Source organism: Gymnoscopelus braueri (assembly GCF_963280865.1).
Source record: "Gymnoscopelus braueri genome assembly, chromosome: 18".
Classification (NCBI taxonomy): domain Eukaryota; kingdom Metazoa; phylum Chordata; class Actinopteri; order Myctophiformes; family Myctophidae; genus Gymnoscopelus; species Gymnoscopelus braueri.
In genome coordinates, this window is record NC_137618.1 from 50,863,875 (window position 1) to 50,871,820 (window position 7,946).

Below are 7,946 nucleotides of genomic sequence, written 5' to 3' on the forward strand. Positions count from 1 at the left end.
TTTTTTTTAACTGTTCTTTAAAACATGACATGGTTGAAACATGGACTTCATTTACTCTGGTCATACAATATAATCATGCACATGTTCAAATTAAATAGTACATTTTTGTTAAAAAAGAAAGGGACTATGTTCTCTGGCGGAGGATTACTCAGACGGAGGGTTAGGGTTAGAGGTGAGTTTCAGCTTTTATGTGTCTTTATGTATATGTCAATTCACTTTTAAGCCAGTAATAATAGTTTTATTCGATCCTATTTTAGGTTTTTGCTCGGTGTACAGCCCATCCCCCACTCCCCTCTGAAAACGCGTGGAGAGTTTTTTCAAACAAACAAGTTGCTTGTTTGCTCTGAATTAATGCTAAGATATGTATTAATTATCTTTGAAGGATTTTATGACGATAATTACTTTCATTGATAGCTTGTTGTATATTAGAAATGGCGCGGAGAACTGTTTGGATTTGGCTTGTTTGTGTGTGTGTGTGTGTGTGTGTGTGTGTGTGTGTGTGTGTGTGTGTGTGTGTGTGTGTGTGTGTGTGTGTGTGTGTGAGCGTGTGTGCGCGCGCGTGAGCGTGCGAGTGCGCGTCGTAGACTACACAACATAATGTAGTTGGTTGGTTTAGCTGTTTAATTGTCTTATAAAGGATGTAATGACGATATTTACTTGCACTTGCTTGTTGTAGAGTAGACTAAACGGCGCAAAACTGTTTGGAGTTTGCGTGTGTGTGTGTGTGTGTGTGTGGGGGACGGTGCGTGCGTACACACACACACACTCTTCACTCTGCTCTTTTCATTCTGTTTGCACTCTTTTCTTTAAGTCTTTTTACGTTTTCTATCATTATTCTATTGTTGTTATTACCTATGCTGCTGCATTGTCTGAAGGAAATATTAGTCCAATTTAGAATCCATTTATCTAGTTGTAATTCTAGTCTTGTTCAGTGCATACTGTTCCTTGTTCATATTGATTAAATCAGGTTTGCCAGTAAGACAATAATTTTTGATAGGATTTGATAGAATCCTATCACAGCGCATTGTGAGCTGGTAGATCTGCCAAAATATTATCCAGTTTACAGAGAGGGTTTAAGTGTTTAATGTGTGTTTTCTCTGTCCTCCTGTCTGTTAGGACTGTACCATCTGTATGGCGTTAGGGGGTCCTTTTGGCTACAAAGGCCCTGGGGTATGGCCCGTCTCCAGGGCAGAGTCGGTGGGGAGACTTGCCCAGTGCGGACACCAGTACCACCTCCACTGTCTGGTGGCCATGTACAACAACGGCAACAAGGACAGCAGGTAGGAGTCCTCATAGGAGCACTCCAGCTTACTCACAAATACACTGTTTTATCATCACTGCAACAAGACTGGTGGAGGTTTCAAGTTTAGGTGGTAAACCTCTCCTCTCTTTCAGCCTGCAGTATCCAACCTGTAAGACCATCTACAGTGTAAAGACAGGCAACCAGCCGGCAGGGAAGATGGAGTAGGCCTACCACATCATCCCCCACTCTTTACCAGGACACCCAGACCGCAAAACCATACGCATCATCTACAACACAATTCAGGTACGACACAGACCAACCATCTCTTTGGTATGAAACAGTGTTAAGGATACTTCCCCTAGAGAACTTTACCTACACCCTACATAATAACCACAAAGGTTTCTTAAAGACGTGACAGCCATTCATTAATGTAGTGGTTCCAGGTTGTGAGGAAATGTGATGGATCCTGTACATTTTAGTGCATGTATTCTGTTTTCTTTTTTTGTCTTCTAATATAGTTTATTTAGGTTGGTGTAGTATTTTTTCTTTTGTATGTATTTTAGTATTGTTAAGTGTGTTATTGAATGTTAGTTTGTTCACAAAACCACAACAATTAGGTTGTCTGAGCAGAGATGATCTTGTTGTATGACTCTGTGTACTGTGGCCGGAACCAAATAAATTGCAAAAGGAAAAAGAAAAAAAAGTTTAGACTTCGATGATGATAAATTAATTGATGTGACCCCTCTCTCTCCCTGACCAGGGACCTGAGCACCCGAACCCAGGCAAGCCCTACACAGCCAGAGGCTTTCCTCGACACTGCTACCTCCCCGACAGCGAGAAAGGCTGCAAGGTACCCACTATCCACCCTCCAAATGCACCAACTAGGACTGTACGAGTCAGCATCATATTATATTGATGTAAGAATTATATTTTCTGATTTTAGTTTAGTCTGCAATGAAGTTTACCATGTCTAGAGGGTTTAAGTGGTCAATATAACATGTTTTCTCTGTTTCAGCTGCTGTCTTATTGGTGTGGTGTTGCTGTTCTGACCGTCTGAATGACCCGGACCCTCGCTTTCTACTCTGTTGAAGGAAATCTACTCATCACTCCCAAAGACAATCATGTTACGGTAATGTTTCACTGAGGATGTGTTGTTAAAATCTTTCACATTTAGTCAAGAAAAGACTGGGATCCCTGCGTCATTTCCAGGGGGTGTACTTGTTCATCAAGCTGCCTCACGCTACAGAAATAGGAGATGGCCTGTGGCTAAAGTGGTTAATATATGTTTTCTCTGCTTTTCAGCTGTTGGTGTCTAATGGTTGCTGTTCCAGACCATCTGATGTCTACACACTCCTTGCTGCCTACTGAATGAAAGCTGCTCTGCTCATCACTTCACTCCAAGGACTTTCTTGTTTTGGATCAAATCGAAGAGTCCAAAACTCAATTAATGGACCAAATGTTTTATCAGCAAAGTATAATGTTCAATATAATGATGTTTAGGTCTTAATTTAGTTTTAGGAAATACTTCTAAAAGCAATTGTCTGTGGTACCAGGCTACATTGCCTTGTAACATACAGACCCTTAACAAACCAAACTGAGTTCTCTTATAGTGGACCAACATCAAACGATACTCTTTCTGGTCAATAATGGTCAATAATGGCGGAGGGAGAGGGTCGCAGCACGCCAGCTCCGACTTTCAAACGTTCACGGCTTAAACCTGAAGTCTACAAAACAACTGACGACAAAATCATTGTGGAGGATGAGTTACTACACTTTCTCTCTGCAAGGATCAAAACTTTGAGCCAAGATGAAATCGTACTGTTGGCTACGAATACGTTCGACACCGAGGGGATTGAGGCGTCTAAGAAAGTGTTGTTCGAGTTGTGCCCTGCTACCACGCAGAGGAACATAGCCCACAAAGGGCTGCATAAAGACGTGAATAACATTAAACTGTGTCTCAAAGTGTTGAACGAATCTGGGGAGAATATACCTAGATTTGTATCACATTATTTGGAGGATTTACCGCCGGTGTCGTTTACCAGCATTGACACAAGTTGTCTGCTACGGAGAATGGAGCAGCTATATGCGGAAGTGTGTTCTCTGAAACGTGTCGCCCAGGTCCAGACAGAGGTATGCGAGCATATGAATGACCGAGTGGCAGCATTAGAGCACCGTCCTGCTGAGCGAGCTGCGGGTCTTGGTGACCCGGGGCTGGAGCCTGCTGCGCGGCAGTTGCGGAGCGAGGTATCCAGCTGTGGCATATCGCTTGGGACGAGTGCGACGGAGCCGGAGACGAATGGTTCGAGGACAACAGCGACCACGCCAGGGATGAGTGCGGCGAACCAGGCTGCGGCGGGAGCGGCATCATCACACAGTCCGGGCGGAGAGGTGGCGACGGCCTCGGGGACCGTGAAAAGGTCTATCGATCCTGAAATCCCATCCTTCAGCCTGGTTGTGAAAAAGGGCCGGCCCCAGCAGGGGTCGGGGCTTGCCTCTGCTCTAAGGGGGTCGCGAAACGCTGGCAACAACAATGGACGGGCCAGGAGGCCAGGTGTTGCTCCCATCGTCGGCACCAGTGCTGTGAGTAGCATCAAAACGGTGCAGACCAAACTCGTGAGTGTGTTTGCTACCAAGTTCTGTCCTGAGTTGGATGCTGACACACTTTCTGTGTATCTTAAAGACAAGTGTGGTATATGGACAGTATGCAAGTAAAACCCTCATAACATAATGTACAAATCTAAAACCATATGTTAGCAGTACTGGGATCACAAGTCCACTTTGGCCTGTGCACAGGAGAGCTTATTCAGAGGTGGCTGATGGGCCTAGCCAGGTGGGGGTGGAATTAGCATTACCAATTGGGGAGACAGAAGTCTCCACATTGTCTCCACTCCCTTCCTCCAGGCACTTGAATGATCAAAGAAGTTGAACAGTCAACAGCTGGTGGGGGGATTCTCTGCCACCCAACCACCTGTGTTCTAATGTAAATGTGAAATACAGGGCATAAAAGTAAACTGTAATGTGACTTTAGACTAGTACACTCTCACAAGCCGTCAGGCTGGGGGGTGGACAGGGGCTCTGCTCCTGGCTGCTCCTCTGAATGCTGGTTGTTTGTTGCTGACTCTGAATAAACACACTGGAGATTCTAGAACCTGGAAACCCTGACGTCTGTCTGCTTCTCTTCTCCTCCATATTATTACATCTAAAGCCTGCTAACCTGCAGTTTATGCCTCATAATATACGACATTTGGCGAACCAGCGGCTATTGTTGCTTTCCATTCCGGAGGCGCTTTAGAGAAGAACCTGTGTATTTTGAGGTGGCCGCAGGAGCGGGCCTGGAGGAGGATCGGGTCCGTGGATGTCTTCCTACGGCGAGGAGGACCACCGCGGAGCAGACCATGGAGACTTCGGGGCGACCTACGATGAATGCCTCGCGACGGCGACGTTGTGATGACTGCGCGGCCGCTCGTGACCAGATCTAGGACGGCTGGACGACTCATCTGGCTGCGCAACATATCTTCTGCGATCGCTAGAAGGGCGCGCTGCGGTGCGGACGGCAGTGCGGAGAAATTGGTGTGTCGAATTTCTTCGTGGCGGGTATGTTGTGGGGAGAGGACAGCGGGTGCCGGCAGAGTGGAGGACTTGCGATGATGGGGTTCTTCGTGGAGAGTGTGGTAACACATCTTCAGCGATCGCAAGTGGAGCGCTCTGTTGTTAAAATGCAGCTATCTGTTGGAAAATCTGGGTACGGCGTTGGAGCGCCTGGCTGGGAGACGGCGGTGCGGAAAACTTTCTGTGTCAAAGTTGTCCGTGGGGGGTGGAGAGGTGAGCATGGAGAGAGGCTATTTTTTGGCTGGAACAATGGAACCATCTGGACCTGCGCTCAGCTATTCTGTTGACGTGCGTGGACATTAAGGTAGAGACGAAAGCAGCATTATTGGATGGAACACTGAACATTCGGGACAAGAGGTTATATTTTAGTGATAAAGTGATTTAAAACACGGAGCGTTATTTTTGTTGCCGTGCGTAAAAGTGTGATGTGAGGATTTAGTTGTTACACTCTCTGGTCTATTTCATTGAAGAAACACTTTCTTCTGTTCAATGTAGGCACCTCCGTTGGTAGTTAGCATGTGTAGTTAATAGGAGTACTCGAAAGGTTCTATCTTTGGTTACAAGTTTGGTGACTCGGCGTGGGGGAACATTGGTAGGGGGAAGGGTTATCTTTAGTGTGAGAGTTTAAAGTAAACGGAGAGACCTGCGCACTAATTGAATGAGACTGGTGTTTTTATTTTCGAGACATGGTTATGATGAAGTGAAGAAGTGGTATAAAGAGAAAGTTCAGCACCGTCTGTGAATAAGGTTTTCTGAGTTGTTTTATTTTAAGCTTGTTTTATTTTTAAATAGTTTCAGTCTTTGCCTTCGGTGTCAGTCGAAAGTCATGTGATCCATGACGCACGCGTCCAATGTTAGCCGATCCGTTACTAAATATTGATATTCTTGCTTGATTTCGTGAAACAGTTTGTCTATTTTTATTTTGAAATTTAAGGTAAATCACTGTATGACCATTATGTGATTTTGATGCTTGTATCTAAGTTGTTTTGTCTGATGTGATGTTTGATGTTAATTCTTCCTAAATGTTCTTTGTTTAGGTTTCAGCCATTGATTGGTTTTGGGGGGTGTAAATGGAAGTTTGATGTTTTTCTTGCAAACTGTTCTATTCAATATACCTGGTTGCGAAAGAAGTTTAATTCTTTCGTGGGGGGAATAGTTGTGTGGTATATGGACAGTATGCAAGTAAAACCCTCATAACATAATGTACAAATCTAAAACCATATGTTAGCAGTACTGGGATCACAAGTCCACTTTGGCCTGTGCACAGGAGAGCTTATTCAGAGGTGGCTGATGGGCCTAGCCAGGTGGGGGTGGAATTAGCATTACCAATTGGGGAGACAGAAGTCTCCACATTGTCTCCACTCCCTTCCTCCAGGCACTTGAATGATCAAAGAAGTTGAACAGTCAACAGCTGGTGGGGGGATTCTCTGCCACCCAACCACCTGTGTTCTAATGTAAATGTGAAATACAGGGCATAAAAGTAAACTGTAATGTGACTTTAGACTAGTACACTCTCACAAGCCGTCAGGCTGGGGGGTGGACAGGGGCTCTGCTCCTGGCTGCTCCTCTGAATGCTGGTTGTTTGTTGCTGACTCTGAATAAACACACTGGAGATTCTAGAACCTGGAAACCCTGACGTCTGTCTGCTTCTCTTCTCCTCCATATTATTACATCTAAAGCCTGCTAACCTGCAGTTTATGCCTCATAATATACGACACAAGCTCAATCGTGAGGTTACATGTCACAAGATTGTCATTGCTCATAGCAGATTTGGATCTTTTAAAGTGACTGCGGAATGTAAAGAGGTTGGGGAGATGTATGCCCCTGAGCTATGGCCAGAAGGAGCGCTCATTCGACGGTATTATGAACCGCGCAAGGCTGGGACTGTCGGGGCTGCAGTGAAGATCAACGTGCAAGCAAGTAATAATATGCAGAATGGGCTTACGGCTGATCAATGCGCCTAGTCTGCTATGCGTGTTGGTTTTTTTAACTGTCGGGGGCTGCGCCTTGGTAACAGTGCAGGAGACGTTGCCAGACGCGCACAAGTGGATAAACTGTTGCAATGCTGTGACATCTTGTGCCTGCAGGAAACGTTCCTACCTAAACAGGACAATGACGAATTTCATGGTGTGGGGGAGTCAACAACTGACCTCACCTTGGGTATAGTGAGGGGAAGGATCCCTGGAGGGGTGGCCATTCTATGGCACAAAAAGCTTGACTCTATGATTAAGGTCATTAGACTTGACACAGATTGGTGTATAGCTGTGGAGTGTAGAGTAAACAACAAAGTGGTCACTATACTTAATGTTTATACACCATATGAAAGTCAACAGAATGAGGATGAATACCTGAACAGATTAGCTTTTATTAATTCTTTTATTTTAGACAATCAAACTACCTGTGTCTATGTCATGGGTGACATGAATGCCGACCTCTCTGATAAGCACTCAATGTTTGCTAATCATATGATTAATTTCTGTGAGGATAATAACCTCATAATATCCAGTCAGGTGTTGTTGCCTGCAGAAAGTTACACCTATATAAGTGAAGCATGGCACACAACTTCTTGGCTCGACCACTGTATCAGTACTGCTGATGCTCATGCTATTGTAGAATCTATGGAGATTGTCTATGAGGTATCCATGTCAGACCATGTCCCTGTAGTGGTAGTGCTTGATGTGGACAGACTTCCTGAAATGACCAAAGAGAGTAATAGTGCCGTTAAAACAAAACTAGATTGGTCTAAACTCTCAAAAAATGATGTACTGACTTATTTTGGGAGAACTAATGAACTGTTCAGTGATGTATTGTTGCCCTATGATGCAATTTTATGTGCCGATGTAAACTGTAAAATAAATAATCATAGCAAGGACCTCTGTGCTCTCTATGACTGTATAGTGGGGGCTATGTATGAGGCCAGCAGACCTCTTTTTCTGCAGAAGAATAGTATCAAAAAAGTAAAGCCGGGGTGGAACAAGTATGTGGCAGCCCATCACGCAGAAGCTAAGCAGGCCCATAAGGCGTGGGTCCTGGCTGGTCGCCCCAGACAGGGACCAGTCCTGGACCATAAAAAGAATACTAATACTCTTTTTAA

General features: G+C 44.8%; 1 long non-coding RNA gene across 2 annotated transcripts; it reads left to right on the forward strand.

Annotated features, from left to right (window-relative positions):
• The first annotated feature begins 217 nt into the window (after positions 1-217).
• On the forward strand, positions 218-2,882 carry LOC308073479. 2 transcript variants are annotated; one of them, XR_013931991.1, is made up of 5 exons: positions 218-1,280; positions 1,396-1,546; positions 2,004-2,132; positions 2,259-2,372; positions 2,546-2,882. It is a non-coding gene; the product is annotated as an uncharacterized lncRNA (long non-coding RNA). The 2 variants fall into 2 exon arrangements; XR_013931992.1 differs by having other exon boundaries at positions 220-1,280; positions 2,004-2,093.
• Positions 2,883-7,946: the final 5,064 nt, after the last annotated feature.